Source organism: Dermochelys coriacea, chromosome 15 (genome assembly GCF_009764565.3).
Source record: "Dermochelys coriacea isolate rDerCor1 chromosome 15, rDerCor1.pri.v4, whole genome shotgun sequence".
Classification (NCBI taxonomy): Eukaryota; Metazoa; Chordata; order Testudines; family Dermochelyidae; genus Dermochelys; species Dermochelys coriacea.
This window is the reverse complement of record NC_050082.1, coordinates 11,403,356-11,421,422: the sequence shown is the minus strand read 5'-3', so window position 1 is coordinate 11,421,422 and position 18,067 is coordinate 11,403,356. Positions and strand designations below refer to the sequence as shown.

Genomic DNA, 18,067 nt, shown 5'->3' with positions numbered 1-18,067 from the left:
TTAATAATAGACTCCTCAGTCTCTCAGAGAAAGACATAATGTGATCCAATGGCTAGAAGTTGAAACAAGACAAATTCAGATGGGAAATAAGGCATAAAACTTTAACAGTGAGGGAAAGTAACCACTGGTACAATTTACCAAGGCTCATGGTGGATTCTCCACAACTGGCAATTTTTAAATCAAGATTGGATGTTTTTCCTAAAGATCTTAAAAGGGTTTGGTGGGGAGTTCTATGGCCTGTGTTATCCAGGTCAGACTAAATGATTACAGTGGTCCCTTGTGGCCTTGGAATCTACAAATAAAGTTGAGATTCAGACATCAACATCCTGGAAGTGAACACAGTTCAGCTGTTCAGAACCAGGGTTTTTGCTCTGCCCACTGTCACCAATTATAAAATTCTAATTCCAGATGCCAATGGCCTCAAAGTTCAGCAGTGCTTAGGTCTGGTCCCATCTCCCATTATTTATTCTTTCTTGGGCTTCAAAATTAAATGAAACAAAATGACCTGATGCAAAAGAGAACTCAAATGTGGGGCAGGTTGTGACTCAGCAGAGTTTCTAAGTCAGTCAGAAACAGACCCTGAAAAGGGAAGTTTCCTCTGGAGATTCCTGTGATCACCTCTGCTTGAGCAGGAGATGGGTATCACAGCCATGATCAGAGGAGTGCAGGAAATGTAGGCAATAGGCCCAGACACGGGTGTTGGGTGCCATAGGCTGGCTGAGCCTTGTCTCCCCAAACAGCCAAGCGTGACCCTGCCCATGCTCCGCTCCCAGCCTCTCCTCCTGCTTCACTCTCTGCATACAGCTCCAGTCCCCTAGTGCTGGCTCCAGCTATGCCACCTGCCATCCTGGCGCTCCTGGTCTGGGGGAGGGCTGCAGGCATGTGTCACCCATCCTCCGGGCACAAGGAGGGCTAGCCTGGGATGGGGCCTGGTGGCTGCGGGGGGGGGGGGGGGAAAGAGACTCTGGGCTCCAGTGGGGGAAGGGGCGGGGCATCAGGCAGAAGGGGTGGGGCTGCAGGCTAGCCTCAACCAGCCGGTAGTTCACACACCACCCATAGGCACAGGTACAAGAATTTCAGGGCTCTGGGGATATTTGAAAAAAAGTGTTGTCTCTACCTCTACTTTGCCCCACGCAATCACAATTCATTTACAGTTCAGTAGGCTGCCTGCCAAAAACTGATTGCCTCATGGCATTTATCCTAAATAGTACATACAGAGCACAATGGGCTTGATTGTGATCTTATACAGGTTATACAACATTGACGTCAGTGGAATTACTCCAGATTTTCAGTAGTGCTTGGAATCCTTTCCAAGCTATAATTGTTCTATGACAGGTAGCCTTTTTCCCTGTAATTAGTAGCTAAACAGGAGAGAGTGTCTATATCTAAAAGATCATCAGAAAGAACCATTAATCTGAAATCACAGAGTAAAAGAAGAATTCCATCTTTCTCATCTATACACTGCAATGCAATTTAAGCACCTACAAATTTACAAGACGCTGTCCTCCTATATTTTAGGCATCTCTTCTTCAGCAGTCTGAGACCTCAGTTTGTTCTATAAACATGTTGTGAAAATGCTAGTTTTAATCCAATAGGGAAAAAATAATCATAAAAGCTGGTAATCACCCACAATTCTACAACCTTTTGTAACCTCAACCTCTCTTGTTGTCTGCTCCAGAGAAAAAGGTCTTATTTAATAACCCTATTTACCAGGCAACAGTTTGTGTAAGACAGTATGTAGCCATTTTCATACAGTATGTAGCCATCTTTCATACAAAGGCTGATGCAAATGGATTCCCATGTGTCCTTGTAACACAAATTATTTCATTTTCACTCATTCTTAGTTCATGAATTGAATTCTCATTTCAGCTCCTGTAGCCACAACAAACTCTGACAAAAGAAAATAGTAGGTTGTTGACTATGTGCAGTGCTGAGTACAACACCTCTGTGGGATTCCATATGAACTGCAGGCTCTGGAGGATATGGAGGCACAAGCATTGTGATTATCACTGCCAGTCTTTTCCTGACACTCTGTAATGAGTGTCTCAGTTACATCTATACCTGACAAGGAGAAAGCAGAACCAAACCAATACAGCCACCACAGGTAAAGATGTGAATTTTGTGATTATTAATTCTTGGGGTCTGAGTCTCTCCTGTCTTCGCATGTTATGGAGTCATCTAGACCTGGCCAAAGTGTGTACCGTGGGTGTAAAGCAGAAGTCTGCAGTCATTTACACCAATAGTAGCATCTTACAGTCTCTTTATTGTCGGTTTGCACCCCACAGAGGTGTTGTACTCAGCACTGCACATAGCCTCTCACATACACAGCACAGACAAAGTCAGCCTGTGGAATTCACTGCTGTGGGTGATCTGACACTCAGGTACTCTAGCTGATTTTTAAAAAAATCTGGCCAACAACATCATTTGTATTTATGCATGCAAAGATAGGAGCATATAAAGCTCCTGCTGCAAAAGTGAGAGCTTCTCAGCAGGGGGCAGGAAATAGATTTCCACCCCACACTCCTTGGCAGGACATTCACAATTAGCTAGGTCCATTACTGGATATTTTCATCTTCCTGAAATACCAGCTCCAAAACTGGGCACTACTGGAAGCAGGACACCAGACTTGAGTGACCAGTAATCTGATTCACTATGGAAAATCCTACATTCCTTTTTATGGGCCCATTTCAATTCCTTTTAAGTCAGAGACTTTCCATGTATTTTAATGGGAGTGGGATCATTCTCCATAGACCAGAGATGGGCAAACTACAGCCTGGGGGCCCACATTCGGCCCTCCAGATGTTTTAATCCAGCCCTATTCTCTCTGCTCTAGATGCACAGAGATGGTGGAGTGCTGTGCTGGAGGAAGGAGGGCACAAGAGACATAACAGGCAGGCAGGAGAAAAGTTGAGAGGGAATAACAGAAAGCAGCAGGAGCTGCAGGGAGAGAGAGGAGGAGGAGCCTCTTATGTAGCTCTCTAGCACCCCAAGGAGCCTGGACTGATTAACACCAGCTTCTCAGGGAGCTTCCTGTTTCTTGCTGCTTCCCTGAACCCACTTGAGGCGAACAGGCAGTCAACTGAAGTAGTAGGAGCCAGGTAGGCCCTTAAGATGCTGATATCGTCCCTCACTCAGGCCCTGCTACCAGCCTGCTTATTTGTCCCCTTCAATTGAGTGTTGAGAGCCACTATAGCTGGCACAGAACAATAGTCATGAGTGAAAGAAGAAAACACCCCTCTGGGGCAGCATTCAGAAAATGAAAGAAAGCAAAGGAAGCTTTTCTATTAAAGCAGGAAGGAGCTCTCCTGAGATACATAGATACAAACGTTCATGGTGAGCCTTCTGGCCCTCGTGAGGATGTGAGTGGTGAGGAGATGCCCGATCTTCCAGTTAGTCAGAGTGCATGTGACCTGGCAGCTACTGCAGCATCCATATCTCCATCTCAAATGGATGGTTTCAGAGTAGCAGCCGTGTTAGTCTGTATTCACAAAAAGAAAAGGAGTACTTGTGGCACCTTAGAGACTAACAAATTTATTAGAGCATAAGCTCGCATCCGATGAAGTGAGCTGTAGCTCACAAAAGCTTATGCTCTAATAAATTTGTTAGTCTCTAAGGTGCCACAAGTACTCCTTTTCTTATCTCAAATGTATGTAACCATGCACATTCCTGAAGAAAAGTGTAGCTCAGAGAAAAGTGTGGTAGAGGAGCACGAAACAGCTGCTGCTGAGTTTAATTCCTTAAGTCTAGATGATCCAGGACTGTGGACCCACTTGAGCAGTAGCCTGAGGGACTTTCTTGTACTGCATGGGCCACAGCAAGTGAAAAACTTCATGTTCCCCAAAGACAACGAAAACAGAAGTTTCCATCCAACACATTACTGGCGTGAAATCCCCAATGGTGACAAAGTGGAGAGGCCATGGCTTATGTACTCAAAAACCCAGAATGCTGCATACTGTTTTTGTTGCAAACTCTTCCAGTCTAATGTTCCACCCACATTGGGTTCTACAGGAACAAAGGACTAGAAAAATCTGGCTAGAAATCTGGCATGCCATGAGAAGGCAGCAAATCACCAGAGAGCATGCCATAGGCGGAAAGAACTTGAGATGAGACTAAGGTTAAAGGCCACCATAGATGATCAGCATCAAGAGAAGATTGTATCAGAGTCTCCTTACCAGCAAAATGTTCTGAAAAGGCTCATTTCCATTGGGAGAATGCTTGCTACCCAAAACCGAGCACTGCATGGCACTTCAGATCAGCTATAGGTGCCAAACAATGGAAACTTCCTTAAAATTGTGGAGTTGATGGCTAAGTTTGATGCTGTACTCCAGGAACATCAAAGAAGAGTCACCACCCTAGAAATGTACACACACCACTATCTTGGAAAAACAATTCAAAATGAGATCATACAGTTACTGGCAACAAAAGTTAAACAGAAGATTGTGGCAGATCTGAAGTCAGCAAGATATTACTCCGTTATTCTGCACTGCACACCTGACATCAGCCATACGGAACAAATTACTTTAATGGTGCGTTTTGTAACAACAACAGAACCTAGGGAAAATGTCCCTGCAGTGGTGACTGTCAGAGAGCATTTTCTAGAATTTATTGACATTGATGATACTACAGGAGCTGGTATGACAAATGTGCTTCTTAAAAAGCTGGAAGATACGGGAATTGCGATAGCTGACATGAGAGGTCAGGGCTATGATAATGGTGCCAACATGAGAGGAAAGAACAGAGGAGTGCAGACACGGATCTGAGAGTTAAACCCTTGAGCTTTTTTTGTCCTATGCAGTTCTCATTCATTGAGCTTGGTGGTCAGTGATGCAGCATCAGCTTCTAGTGAGGCTGCTGAATTTTTAATGTAATTCAAAGCATCTATGTATTTTTCTCTGCATCAACTCATCGATGGCAAATTTTGAAGCAACATCTGGGAACATCCTCTCTGACACTGAAACTACTGAGTGCCACACGATGGGAAAGTCGAGTGGAGGCGATAAAGCCTACCAACACCAAATTGGGAAGATAGATGATGCGATAGTTGCCATTATGGAAGATAATGCTATGACAGGAACTGTTTGTGGGAGAACAGTGGCAGAGAGAAATGGAAATCACCAGAAACATATACAACTTCAAATTTCTATGTCACTTAGTGTTGTGGCATGACATACTGTTTGAAATAAATGTTGTAAGCAAGAGACTCCAACCAAGGTGTTGACCTTGATATATCTAGAGCAATGGAACAACTGAACAAACCAAAGTCATACCTACAGTCTCACCCGTCAGATGAGGGATTTCAAAACGTTCGGAAGAGTGCACAGAAGTTGGCAGAGGAACTTCACACTGAAGCTATTTTCCCACCCATTTAAGAATAGAAGAGTCACCGAAGAAGAAGACATTTTGAATACAAGGCACGGGATAATCCCATAAGAGGCCCCAAACAACAACTCACAGTTGAATTCTTTAACCAGGTGCTAGATTGTGCAACATAGTCAGTTGAAGAACGTTTCATGCGGCTCAAGGAACACAGCAGTATATTAGGGGTGTTGTATGATATTCCAAAACTCTTCACTATACCTGAAGAAGACCTACACCAGCAACACAGAGCACTAGAGACAGTGTTGACTTCTCCAAGCTGAAGTTAATAAAAACACATCTACACTCCACAATGACACAGGAGAGGCTGGTCGGCCTTGCAACCATCTCAATAGAGCATGAGCTGGCCCAGACTGTGGACCTAAAGGAAGCAGTTCAAATCTTTGCAACCAAGAAGGCACGGAAAGCACCACTTTGATTATCCAAACAGATAAAAATGCCGGTGTTTACTATGCAGACAAGAAAAGTTACATTTGCAGTTCAGCCATTTGAAAGTTAAGTGTTACCTGAAATTTTTGAACAAGGCATTTTAAGTTGTTAGTTCTCCTTTACTGGGGTAGGTAGCAGAGCAGTACCATGAGAGGAGTAGAACAGGAAGAAGGCAGAATTGAGACCTTTCAAAGTTTTGGTCCAAGTGAGGAGGGATGGGGGCGTCATCTGAGCTCCCTGCCTCAGGTGCCAAAATGTTCTGGGCTGGCCCTGGGTAGCAGTACCGCAACCCGCACTACAATAACCTTACGACTCCATGACTCCTTTTCGGATCAGGACCCCTACAATTACAACACTGTGAAATTTCAGATTTAAATAGCTGAAATCATGAAATTTACTATTTTAAAAATCCTATGACCATGAAAATGGCCAAAATGTGTTGATCAACCTCAGCCTGGACCAGTCCACACAAGAGATCAACTTCCTGGACACTACGGTGCTAATACGCGATGGTCACATAAACACCACCCTATATCGAAAACCTACTGACCGCTATTCTACCTACGTGCCTCTAGCTTTCATCCAGATCATACCAGACGATCCATTGTCTACAGCCAAGCTCTACGATATAACCGCATTTGCTCCAACCCCTCAGACAGAGACAAACACCTACAAGATCTCTATCATGCATTCTTACAACTGCAATACCCACCTGCTGAAGTGAAGAAACAGATTGACAGAGCCAGAAGAGTACCAAGAAGTCACCTACTACAGGACAGGCCCAACGAAGAAAATAACAGAACGCACTAGCCATCACCTTCAGCCCCCAACTAAAACCTCTCCAACGCATCATCAAGGATCTACAACCTATCCTGAAGGACGACCCATCACTCTCACAGATCTTGGGAGACAGGCCAGTCCTTGCTTACAGACAGCCCCCCAACCTGAAGCAAATACTCTCCATCAACCACACACCACACAACAGAACCACTAACCCAGGAACCTATCCTTGCAACAAAGCCCGTTGCCAACTCTGTCCACATTTCTATTCAGGGGACACCATCATAGGGCCTAATCACATCAGCCACACTATCAGAGGCTCGTTTACCTGCACATCTACAATGTGATATATGCCATCATGTGCCAGCAATGCCCCTCTGCCATGTACATTGGTCAAACTGGACAGTGTCTACGTAAAAGAATAAATGGACACAAATCAGACATCAAGAATTATAACATTCAAAAACCAGTTCGAGAACACTTCAATTTCTCTGGTCACTCGATTACAGACCTGAGGGTGTCTATCCTTCAACAAAAAAACTTCAAAAACAGACTCCAACGAGAGACTGCTGAATTGGAATTAATTTGCAAACTGGATACAATTAACTTAGGCTTGAATAGAGACTGGGAATGGATGAGTCATTACACAAAGTAAAACTATTTCCCCATGTTATTTCTCCCCCCCAGCCCACCCCCCACTGTTCCTCAGATGTTCTTGTTAACTGCTGGAAATAGCCTACCTTGCTTGTCACCATGAAAGGTTTTCCTCCTTCCCCCCCCCCCCCCGCTGGTGATGGCTCATCTTAAGTGATCACTCTCCTTACAGTGTGTATGATAAAACCCATTGTTTCATGTTCTCTGTGTGTATATATAAATCTCCCCACTGTATTTTTCACCAAATGCATCCAATGAAGTGAGCTGTAGCTCACGAAAGCTTATGCTCAAATACATTTGTTAGTCTCTAAGCTGCCACAAGTACTCCTTTTCTTTTTGCGAATACAGACTAACACGGCTGCTACTCTGAAACCAATTTTTAAACAAAGATCCAGAGGTGATCCTGGCAATTACCCACCGATAAGCCTAACTTAAATACCAGAGAAATTGGTTGAACTATATTAAAAAAACGCAGAATTATCAGACACATAGATGAACATATGTTGGGGAAGAGTCAATAAGGCTTTTTTAAAGGGAAATCATGCCCCACCAATTTATTAGAATTCTTTGGGGGGGGGGTCAATAAACATGTGGAAAAGGGTGATCCAGTGGATATATTGTACTTGAACTACCACAAAACCTTTGACAAGGTCCCTTACCAAAGGCTTTTAAGCAAAGCAAGGGGTCATGGCATAAGAGGGAAGGTCCTCTCATGCATCAGTCACAGGTTAAAATATAGTCAACAAAGAGTAGGAACAAACAGTAAGTTTTCACATTGGAAAGAAGTCAATAGCAGGGTGCCCCAAGGATCTGTATCAGGACCAGTGCTGTTCAACATATTCATAAATGATCTGAAAAAGGAGGTAAACAGTGAGGTGGCAAAGTTTGCAGATGATACAAATTACTTAAGGTAGTTAAGTCCAAAGCTGATTGTGAAGGGTTATAAAGGGATCTCACAAAACTGGGGGACTGGGCAACAAAATGGCAGATGAAATTCAGTGTTGATAAATGCAAAGTAATGCACATTAGAAAACATAGTCCCAACTATACATACAAAATGATGGGGTCTACATTAGCCGTTACCTCACTCAAGAAAAAGACCTTGGAGTCATCATAGGTGATTCTCTGAAATCATCTGCTCAGTGTGCAGCAGTACTCATAAAAGTTGACAGAATGCTAGGAACCATTTGGAAAGGGATAGATAATGGAACATAATATCATAATGCCACTACATAAATGCATGGTACGTCCATACCTTGAATACTGCATGCAGTTCTGGTAACCCCATCTCAAAAAAGATATATTAGATTTGGAAAAAGTACAGAGAAGGGCAACAAAAATGATTAGGGATATGGAACAGCTTCCCTCTGAGACGAGATTAAAAAGACTTAGACTGTTCAGCCTGGAAAAGAGATGACTAAGGGAGGGATATGTTAGCGGTCTATAAAATCATGAATGGTGTGGAGAAAGTGAATAAGGAAGTGTTACTTACTCCTTCACATAACAAGAACCAGGGGTCACCCAATGAAATTAACAGGCAGCAGGTTTAAAACAAACATAAGGAAGTACTTCTTCACACAATACACAGTCAACCTGTGGAATTTATTGCCAGGGAATGCTGTGAAGGCCAAAGTATAACTGGGTTCAAACAAGAATCAGATAAATTCATGGAGAATATATGGCTATTAGCCAAGATGGTCAGGGATGCAACCCCATGCTCTGGGTGTCCCTAAACCTTTGACTGCTAGAAGCTGGGAGCGAATGACATGGGATGGATCACTCAAAATTGCCCTCTTCTACTCACTCTCTCTGAAACATCTGGCACTGGCTAGATGGACCATTGATCTCACCCAATATGGCCATTCTTATGTTTGTATATAATCAATGTTATAGTTGATATAACTGGGCTAGATTTGATAATCAGTTCTCATTGGTTGTCATTTGGCAAAAGATAGATCCTTTAGAAGACCTCTGTCTTTAAGATCTACACTGTCTTCTAGAGACACTCTTACCCCTACTGAGGACAATACAGGGAATAGGATCTCAAATCTAACATCCCTCCTGGCCATTGGGCTGAGGCTGAACACTAGACACTCCATTTCTGACCTCCCAGATTAGGCTAATGTAACAACATTTATTTTGACAGTACCCCAGCCAAAACACGTGAAGTAGGAAGCAAAGACACCACTGTCTACTGACAATGTCAAGCATCTGCACCTCTTCAGTACATCTGCTGTGGGAATGCCATTTGGTTACAGAGTCCAGGACCACATGTGCACAAGAATCAAGCTCATGTTCAAAGTGACTTCTGCCCTTATTTAGTTTAATTCTGCTGACGCAATCCTTAATCTCTCAGCTTCAAACTCTGTCAACAGATGGTTCCTCAGAGCCTCCCTGTAAGCAAAAGTCTAGATATTCATCACTGGAAAGTGACAACGGTTCCAAGATCAAAAGAACAGGGAAATGAAACAAAAAAGAAGGCAGTTCTGGAGAGAGCCACTTACAAAAGCCTTGAAAGACTTAAGAAGTTAAAAAAAATGGTCTGGACTTTGGGACTGTAATTCACTTGGATCAGGAATTGCTTCTAGTGCTACAGAACTGTAAAATTCTACTGGTCTTGTCCATGTTATACTGCACACATCTAGCTGATTATCTTTTCTTTTTCTTCAGATAGCTCCACGTGGATCCTTTTTTCTCTTCTGTGTTCTTCAACTCTCTTTCTTTCTTCATTAACTTATTTTCCAGGGAGGGAAGCTCTCCTTCGGCCATTGTCATTCTGTAGTCTAAGCTTGTCTGCTTAGTTTGTTTACCTGAAACAATCAGAAACGTTAGTCACTGAAAAAATGGTATTTAACTGTTGCATTTGAACAGGAGAAACACAGTGTAATGTAAAGGAATGGAAACAAGATCTGAAAGACAGGTGGAAGAAAGGGGACAGAATTATTAATAGATACAACAGACCTATTATCATGGGGACTTCTCAAATTCAAGGTTAATTGACTACAATAGGCATGAATAAATGTAATGTGTACTGGAAACACTGGTGGGTGTTTAGGTGAGGAAAAACAGGATGGGGAAGAAAACAAGAAAGTAGAGCTGTTACAATTGGTGAATTTGTTTAAATTAATCTTTCTCACTGCTTGCTTATTTCAATCAAAACATAACAGAGGCCTGATGCATGCAATCAGGATTGCTTGTTGCTACTGTGCCATGAAAGTGCACAATAAGAGAGCCAGACCGAATTGTTTTATTGGTGTAAGAACTCCAGGCACACCTGAGTAGAACAGACCAAGCAATGACAATAACCTAAACCATCTTTCAATAGATTAACCTGTTAATTATCATATTGGGCTCCTGGAAAATCAAGCCTGGGAATATAATTTGATTGGCTGGGAGGAAAGAAGGGCCCCAGCCAGCTGGAATTTGTTAGTGGTGACTGTGGATAATAGGGACTCAGTTTATGGAAAATGAGAAACCCATTGTGAACAGGACTACAGCATCAATAGGAGATATCCCAGATGGGAGCAGAGAGGAAGTAGCTCTGAGATTACAAAGTTATCTGATTTGCACATTAATAGCAGCCCAGAATATTAGAAACCTACAGCACAAGGATAATAGAGGGGGGAAAAACTTAATTTTGCTGTATTTGGGAAATCAACCTTAGAGAGAAGGAAGGAGTCTCTGCCAGCAGTGAGAGATCATGGAAATAAAGCATAGACAACAGACCCCAAATCCTTTTTAAAAGGGATGTCAGAAGAGAGAACTGTGAGTTGAGATTTGTGAAGAGGAGTACTCTGGGAAAGCCTGTAATCTCTGGAGGGCAGAGGGAGCTCCTGGAGATTGCATTCTTGAGGGTGTCAAACTTCATTTAATGTTGAGGAGTTTGGGGGGATATTTTTGTTGTAATGCTGATTTTTTATTATCCTTAGTTGTTCCCCCTCTCCAATTGAACTCAAATGCATAGAACCATTTTAAAGAACCAGGAAAAAAGATTTACTGACCCAATATTACCTTGGATTATTTATCAACAGTGTTAATAGCAATTTATTTGATTCACTGTCTGTTCCTTCTCAATCCTGGACATATTATTGTATAGTGGACAATCAGCCAGAGACCCTGTAATTCGTACCAGCAGAAACAGCCAAAGCAGGGACAGCTGTATGGAAGAAGGGGGTAAAATGGGACCCAACTGGAACCACCTCTCCCTACAGCATCCCTCAGGACCTAAAACTTTATGCAGGTATCACACACGCTCACTAGAAGCCAGGTGATGCCTCCCTTCCCCTCAGGATGTGGCCTTGGAAGGGGTGGGGAGAGAAATGCTGAGAGCAACCAGCCAGAGACTCCAACTAGTAGGGGCAGATGCAGCCAAAGCAGGTACCTCAGGACAGTCAGAAAACATTCTACAGGTTTGACTGCAATTTCTCTACCCTGTACAGATTGGCTGCTTGCTCCAACACTTTCCCTCCCAGTCTCTTCACCTGAACTTGCCCTTCTACTCCCCCTCACCTCCTTCCCCTTCCTTTTTCTTTCCGTTTAGCTTATTCCCCTCCTAGGCAGCCTCCCCTCCAAAAAAATTGTGTAAATAGCAGGACGTTTGCTGCCATGCTATTGTTCACTCTGCTTATGTGTTATACCTCCTCTCCCATCCTGCATCTGTCTAGTTAGATTGTCAACTTTTCAGGGCATGGACGTCTACTACTCTGTATTTGTACAGTGCAATCCCAATCTTGTTTGGTGCCTAGGGACAGTTACCTCAAAAAAGGAGTGGACTGAGTGCCCTTCCAGATTTCCCAGGACTGCTACTTCAAATAAGGGACAATCCTGAGAAAGCCAGGACAAGTGGCAACCCTATCCCCATTACCATACATATTGCTATGGTAACAGTATAGGAAGACAAAGCCCAACTGTTAAACTGAAGGGGGCATTAGCATAATATTCTGGACCAAGATTCCCTGAAGTACAGTGATGGTATCAAACCATCTGTATAGATGTTGTATCATCATGTCACACAACAAAGTCAATCTAATAACATACTTTCTCCTGAGTACCTACAGAACATGGGAGGGGAAAATGTTCACAGATCAGAAGGGAAGAGTTTGACATGTTGCTTTTCTAGAAAATTGATCAAATTGCTATTAACCACTTCCAAATTTGTTTTTACTACCTGCAGGCAGATTGGATAACTATTTAAAAACAAGCTCAAAATCAAAGCTTTGGGGGTAGTTCCTGTAAGAATAAAATCAATTAATATCTGGTCAGTTGATGAGTGCTGAAATTAAAGCATACCGACAATGGCAAGTGACTGGATGCTATATGTTAAATGACCAGGTTCAGTCAATAGCTTTACTAATACTGGGAGGACAGGACAACATTCATATCAAATAGGTGCTAGAATTAGTGACAGGAGTCAGAGAACTGAGTTTAAAAAATGGGTCTAACAGCCAGTGCAACATATTTGAATTTTACTAAAGTATTGCTCGTGTCTCATGAAATTCTACTCTTGAAATTACTTAATAGCAGGTTGGATAGGAACTCTGTCACGGACTCTGATCTATATTAAGTTTTAATTCATTGTTATCCTTTTGTATTGTTTCTCTGGTCTCACTGGTGTTTACAGACTGTTCCTAGTTACTGCCCATAGTATCATGTAACTGCCCTTTTAGTGCTGGCTTAGTATATGTATGATGTGCAAACAGGAGAGGGATATCTCACAGTCTTTGGACAATTCCACCATTTCAGTCGCCTGGGCTCGTTTGCAAGGCTGCTGATAGATGCCAGACTTCTTCTGCTGGTCTGCTAAAGAATAAAGCTACTCGGCAGTGCTTCCAGTGAAGGGGTTTACTCTCGCTCAGGCAGTGGTACCACACTAGAACTCACACAAGCAAACAAATTAAAAACAATAACTATAAACTTTACAGAAGGATTTGATTAAAAAGAAATATAGGATTAGTATAAATATTAAATGACTAAAATGATTAGATATATTAATGCATTTTAATTACTAAAGGTTATGCCAGCAAGCATACTAAGTCATGTGACCACACACTCCCCCCAACTTTCCTAAACAAAAGCGTATCCCCTCTCAATTCTGTCCGTTTCTCCCACATACCCAGGTGGTGCACATGGAGACACATTGCAGGCCTGCAAGGAGATCCTGTTAGAAACGTACTTGATTATACTGGGAATTTGCAGATGCAATGTACCCTAATGGTGCAAGATTAAACCCTAACTACCTCATTATAATACAGGGTACTCACTCAGGCTCCTTTTTTGCCTGAGCAGTCAGGGGACTGATGTAAGCAAGCAGGTCCTCCCTGGGGATTGTTGGAGAGGGACTAATCCCCCAGTCCCTTCTGGAGCTGTGCTGACAGTCTTTAAAATTTGGAACAAAGTTCAGCAGCAAGCAGGTCACGTCTCTTGATCTAAAATCCAAGATCTGGGGTGGGCTGCTACAGGGGAAGCAGGCTGCAGTCAGTAGTAGGAGAGAGAGGCTGGTGGAAGGAGGAGCGGATTGTCCCCTCCTCGGGCTTTTCTGTAGGCTGAGGTTACAGACAGCCAGTTGCTGGTCCTGGATGTGCTGTGCTGGTAGGCTGCAAAAAGACCTTCTTTCCTGTCTGCTCCCCAGTTGGTTTCTACCCGGTGGAGGAAAAGCAGAGCTATTGATAGCCTTCCTCCCGCTTTCCCAGGCATCTGGGGCACTGCACAGAGCTAGACACTGCTTGCAGTCTTTCTGCCCTCTAAGCTTCTGGGGTCTACTGTCTTCCTTCCTCCCATTGGTTGAGGGAGGAGGGTCACAAGGGTGACTGAGGAGAGCCATATCCCCCTCACCTGCCCTCCTGCTCTGGAGAAAACAGCTGTGCAGGACTCTGGAGTGGACCCACTAGTACAACAGGTGTTGTACTTCTTCTCTTGGAGCATCCCTGTTTGCTCAGGGGGCTACACACAAAATTAGATTAAGGTTGGAAAAATACAAATTATTGCATGTGGGAGGATATTTTTAATGATGGGAAATAAAAAAAGACAATGCTAAGAGAGGCTTTGGTCTAGAGTGATGAGCCTTTTGAATCTACCCATATCAGAACATAGACAAAGAGATTACATTCATACTTACAAAATGGGCAGTTTTAAAACACTAATAAGATTGTGCTGTCACTCCTAATGTTCCCCAAAATTGAGCCAATTTTGTTGAGGGAACCAACTGGTCGCTTTTTACTGGTGCTGGACATTCATCTTGGATGCTCTTATGATATAGCCAAACAAATGGATAAAGTATTGCCAACCTCAAAACATCAAAAATCACGAGATTGGCCCAAATAAATTGGTTTTAAAAAATCAAATATGTTTTCAGTTTGTCTTTTGGCCTCCCCTCTATTCTTTTGCCACTGTGAAAGACAGAATTTCAGGTGGAAAAGTCAACCTTTAACACACACAAAAACACAGGCCTCTTCCTGGCTGCTCAGATGAACATTTCACTTACCCTTTCCTCATCCCTAGATAGGGGAACTGCCATCCACTTCCTATTACTGCCTTGACCAAGCAGCGACACTTCTCTGCCTCCTGCTGCCACAGGACTTTTGTACTTGGGACCCAACAGTGCCACTTCCCCGGTCAGGGTCCCAGCACCAGCACTTTCTGGACTCTGCCCCTGCAATTGCCCCAGGACCCTCTCTCTGCTATAAGGCTGCACAAGAACACAGGACAGGTCTGTGTCCCGAGCCCCTTGCACACAGCTCTACCCAGCCCTGAAAAATCACAGAATCAGAGGAGCTTCTCGCAACATTGCCACAGCTCCTCCTGCGGGCTCCAAAATCCTGCAACTCATAATCAGTTCATAAGAGTTGGCCTCACTGCAACATTGCCTTCCCCAGCTGCTCAAAGGGGTGCCATTTACCCACCACTGCTCTGAGGATGGCGGGGGGGGGAGCCACCATTCCATCCCTTCCATGTCTCTCGTGCCCATCACGGTCCTCTGTTTCCCCCTCATCCTTCCTCCGGCCCCCAGTGCTCCCAGCCCCCCATTCCCCTGCAACAACTAAATCTGCCTCCTGCTCCCCTCACTCTCCCCAGCTATCTTTGCTGCTTCTCACAGCCCCCTTGTCCCATCTAGCCCCCGAATGATGGCGTGGCAGCCATTTTTCCTATGGGCATGGCTTCAACTTCTGTGAAAACAGTGAGAGGTGGCAGCCATTACTGAGGGCAGCCTCTCTTCCGTACGCAGCTAGACAGTTGGGAAATGGCAACCACCTTGCTGGCTTCAGCCCCATTGACAGCAAGAGAAGAGGGTGGCCATTTTGAATGAGGGAAAAATCCATGAGTTGGCGCCTTTCGTCATCATGTTTTCCTCAGACAGATTTTAAAAAAACCCTCAAAATGGCTAGAGTCACGATAAAATCATGAGCATTGCCAATATTGGGGATAGTCTGTTGAAAGCAGCTGCAGAGACACACACGTTCCTGGAGCAGCCAAGGTGTAACTATAGCGGCCTTTCATGGGCAATCTTAAATCTGGCATTAATTCCAGGGCTTGACATCGCAACCTTCAAAAACAATTAAAGGAAGATTAATGTCATCTCGTGGCATTTGCCCTGGCTTCTGTGGTAGGGTTGCCAACGGTCCCCGATTCCAAGGGACGTCCCTTATGTTTTTTCATCTCTATACAACAAGATTGGAAGTTGCTGAGCGCTGCAGAAAGCGGCCAGAAATACCCCTGGCGAATGTAGGCAAGTATGCTTGGCATTATTATGAATGCTAATCATGATGATATTAAGAGGAGGGGTGGAGCGGGGGGGTGGGGGGCGCTAAGAAAACAGTCCCTTATATTTGAAATACAAGGTTGGCAAATCTATAATCCCCAGTGTCTCCAGGCCAGTAGCTTGGGTGGGGAGTGCCGGGGAGAGAAATGCTGCTCCCCGGAAGTTGACAGCCAAGGCCCGGCTCAGCCTCGTCTCCCCTCTCTCCCTCTAGTTTGAGTGATAGAGGCCTCTGCCATCAGAGAGAGAAGGATTACATTGCGGATGATTGACTGGTTAAGCCCAGAAAAATGGAGCTAGCGTAACCAATGAGAAAGATGCTTGGAATAGGCCATTATCCACCACTCCCGGTTAAGAAAGGAATAGCTGTGTTGGGAAGAAAGAGGAAGAACCAGCCACTGAAAAGACATGTTCTTTGGTGAGCTTGGGTGTCCCATGCCTGCAAGGAAGGTCACCCTTGAAAACTGGCCTCTAGGTACTTGGCAACAATATTCCTGGTCCTTGTTAAAAGGAGCTCTCAGTTTACAGGTTTCAACTGGGAAAGCTCCCAAACTAGTTTAGGACTAAATTAGTCTCTTAGTTGTCTAGCTAAAGCAATAACTTCTAGATTTCTAGCTAAAGCATAAATACTTCCTGTTGCTAGACCAGGAGTTCCTGCTTGTTTTAACTTACAGTTGGGTTTTATAAAATAAGAAATGAGGATTTAGGATTTTTTTAATTGTTTTGTATATTGTCGCACCTGTTCCCTGAGTCTTTCCATGGGGAGAGGTACCTCAGAGGCAGAAGCTGTATAATTTGAGTTGTAAGAATATTTCTGTATAATTTTGGTTAGAAAAAAAAATTCTACATGACCAGTTTAGGATTGCAGGGACCTTGACCAAGACAGCCTTTGGTTTGTAAATGGTAAAACTTTAATGGAAGTTAGTGGTTAAAAGTAGGTGAAGATAAAATGGCAGACCATCTTTATTTCACACCATCTAGTTTACTGCTTTTTTTACTACACCCTTCTGAGGTGTAGTAAAACTTCTGCATTCCTTGTGCAAGTTATACCCCTTTTGCACATCCACTGAATGCCCCATCGAAGCAAATTAATCTACTTACATCCTGTTTTCTAACCCACTTACATCTGATATGTAATGTAAAATGATCATTAGTTTAACCGCAGAATCTGGCCTATTGTGTTCATGAGGAATTTTTTCTTCTCATCTCAGCTTCTCCTGCTTCATCCTGTAGTGAAGTTAAGAGCCTGTGTTTAGACATTACAAGCTACTGGCATAAAAGTTATTGTGATGTAACAAATTCAGTATTAGGACTTCACTTCAGGATCAAAAAAGGAAGAGACAATTGGGCCTAAGAGAGTATTCACTGCTTTAAACACAATTGATCTCTTTGTGGATATTTGAAATATACCCCAAAATTAATCAGTGTGAGAACCTTCTATTTCCTGGGCAATAAGAAAGGGGGAAAAACATAAGTAGCACTTACCAGGTGTAAGAGAAAGCTACAGCTACCAGTTGCAAAATGGCTTCTATAGTACTTTAGCTGTTTGGCTCTGCCAAATTTAAAAGATCAGCCACAGAAAGGAATGCTGGGGGAAAAAAATCCTATAAGAGAGCAATCCCAAGGAGTGGAAATTTACTGTAAAACTAGGAAGTCGCTAATGGGATGGGGACTGCTTTGATCTAATGCAATAGTGACAGCTACAACACTAATGAATTATTTGCTCAGCTCTGTTAACCACCCTAAGCCCAGCTGAGTTTATGAGGGTTCCTATTAGTGTTGTCTGCATCACTGGAGTTCTTATTTTCTATATATGTACATTTAGTTTCATGAGCCTTTTTCTATCATAGCACAATCACAGTGAAAGTTAGGCCACTGAACTTACTTTATTCTCTTTGCTCTTAAAACATCAAGACAAAAATCTCACTTTATTCCATGTGTGTATATATAATGTGGGTGTTAAAAAATTGCTATTTTATTAATATAGTCTGACAATTTTGATTTTCTGCCTTAATCTTCCAAATGACCAGGGGGAGAAAATGTGGTGGGTTTATTTGTTCATTTCAAGCAACACAA

At 43.2% G+C, this 18,067-nt stretch overlaps 1 long non-coding RNA gene across 1 annotated transcript; it reads right to left on the bottom strand.

Moving 5' to 3' along the window:
• Nucleotides 1-9,353: 9,353 nt before the first annotated feature.
• LOC122456821 lies at nt 9,354-15,928 on the bottom strand. Its single transcript, XR_006275907.1, has 2 exons — nt 12,955-15,928; nt 9,354-10,049 (listed from the first exon to the last, which is right to left on the bottom strand). It is a non-coding gene; the product is annotated as an uncharacterized LOC122456821 (long non-coding RNA).
• Between the last annotated feature and the right edge of the window lie 2,139 nt (nt 15,929-18,067).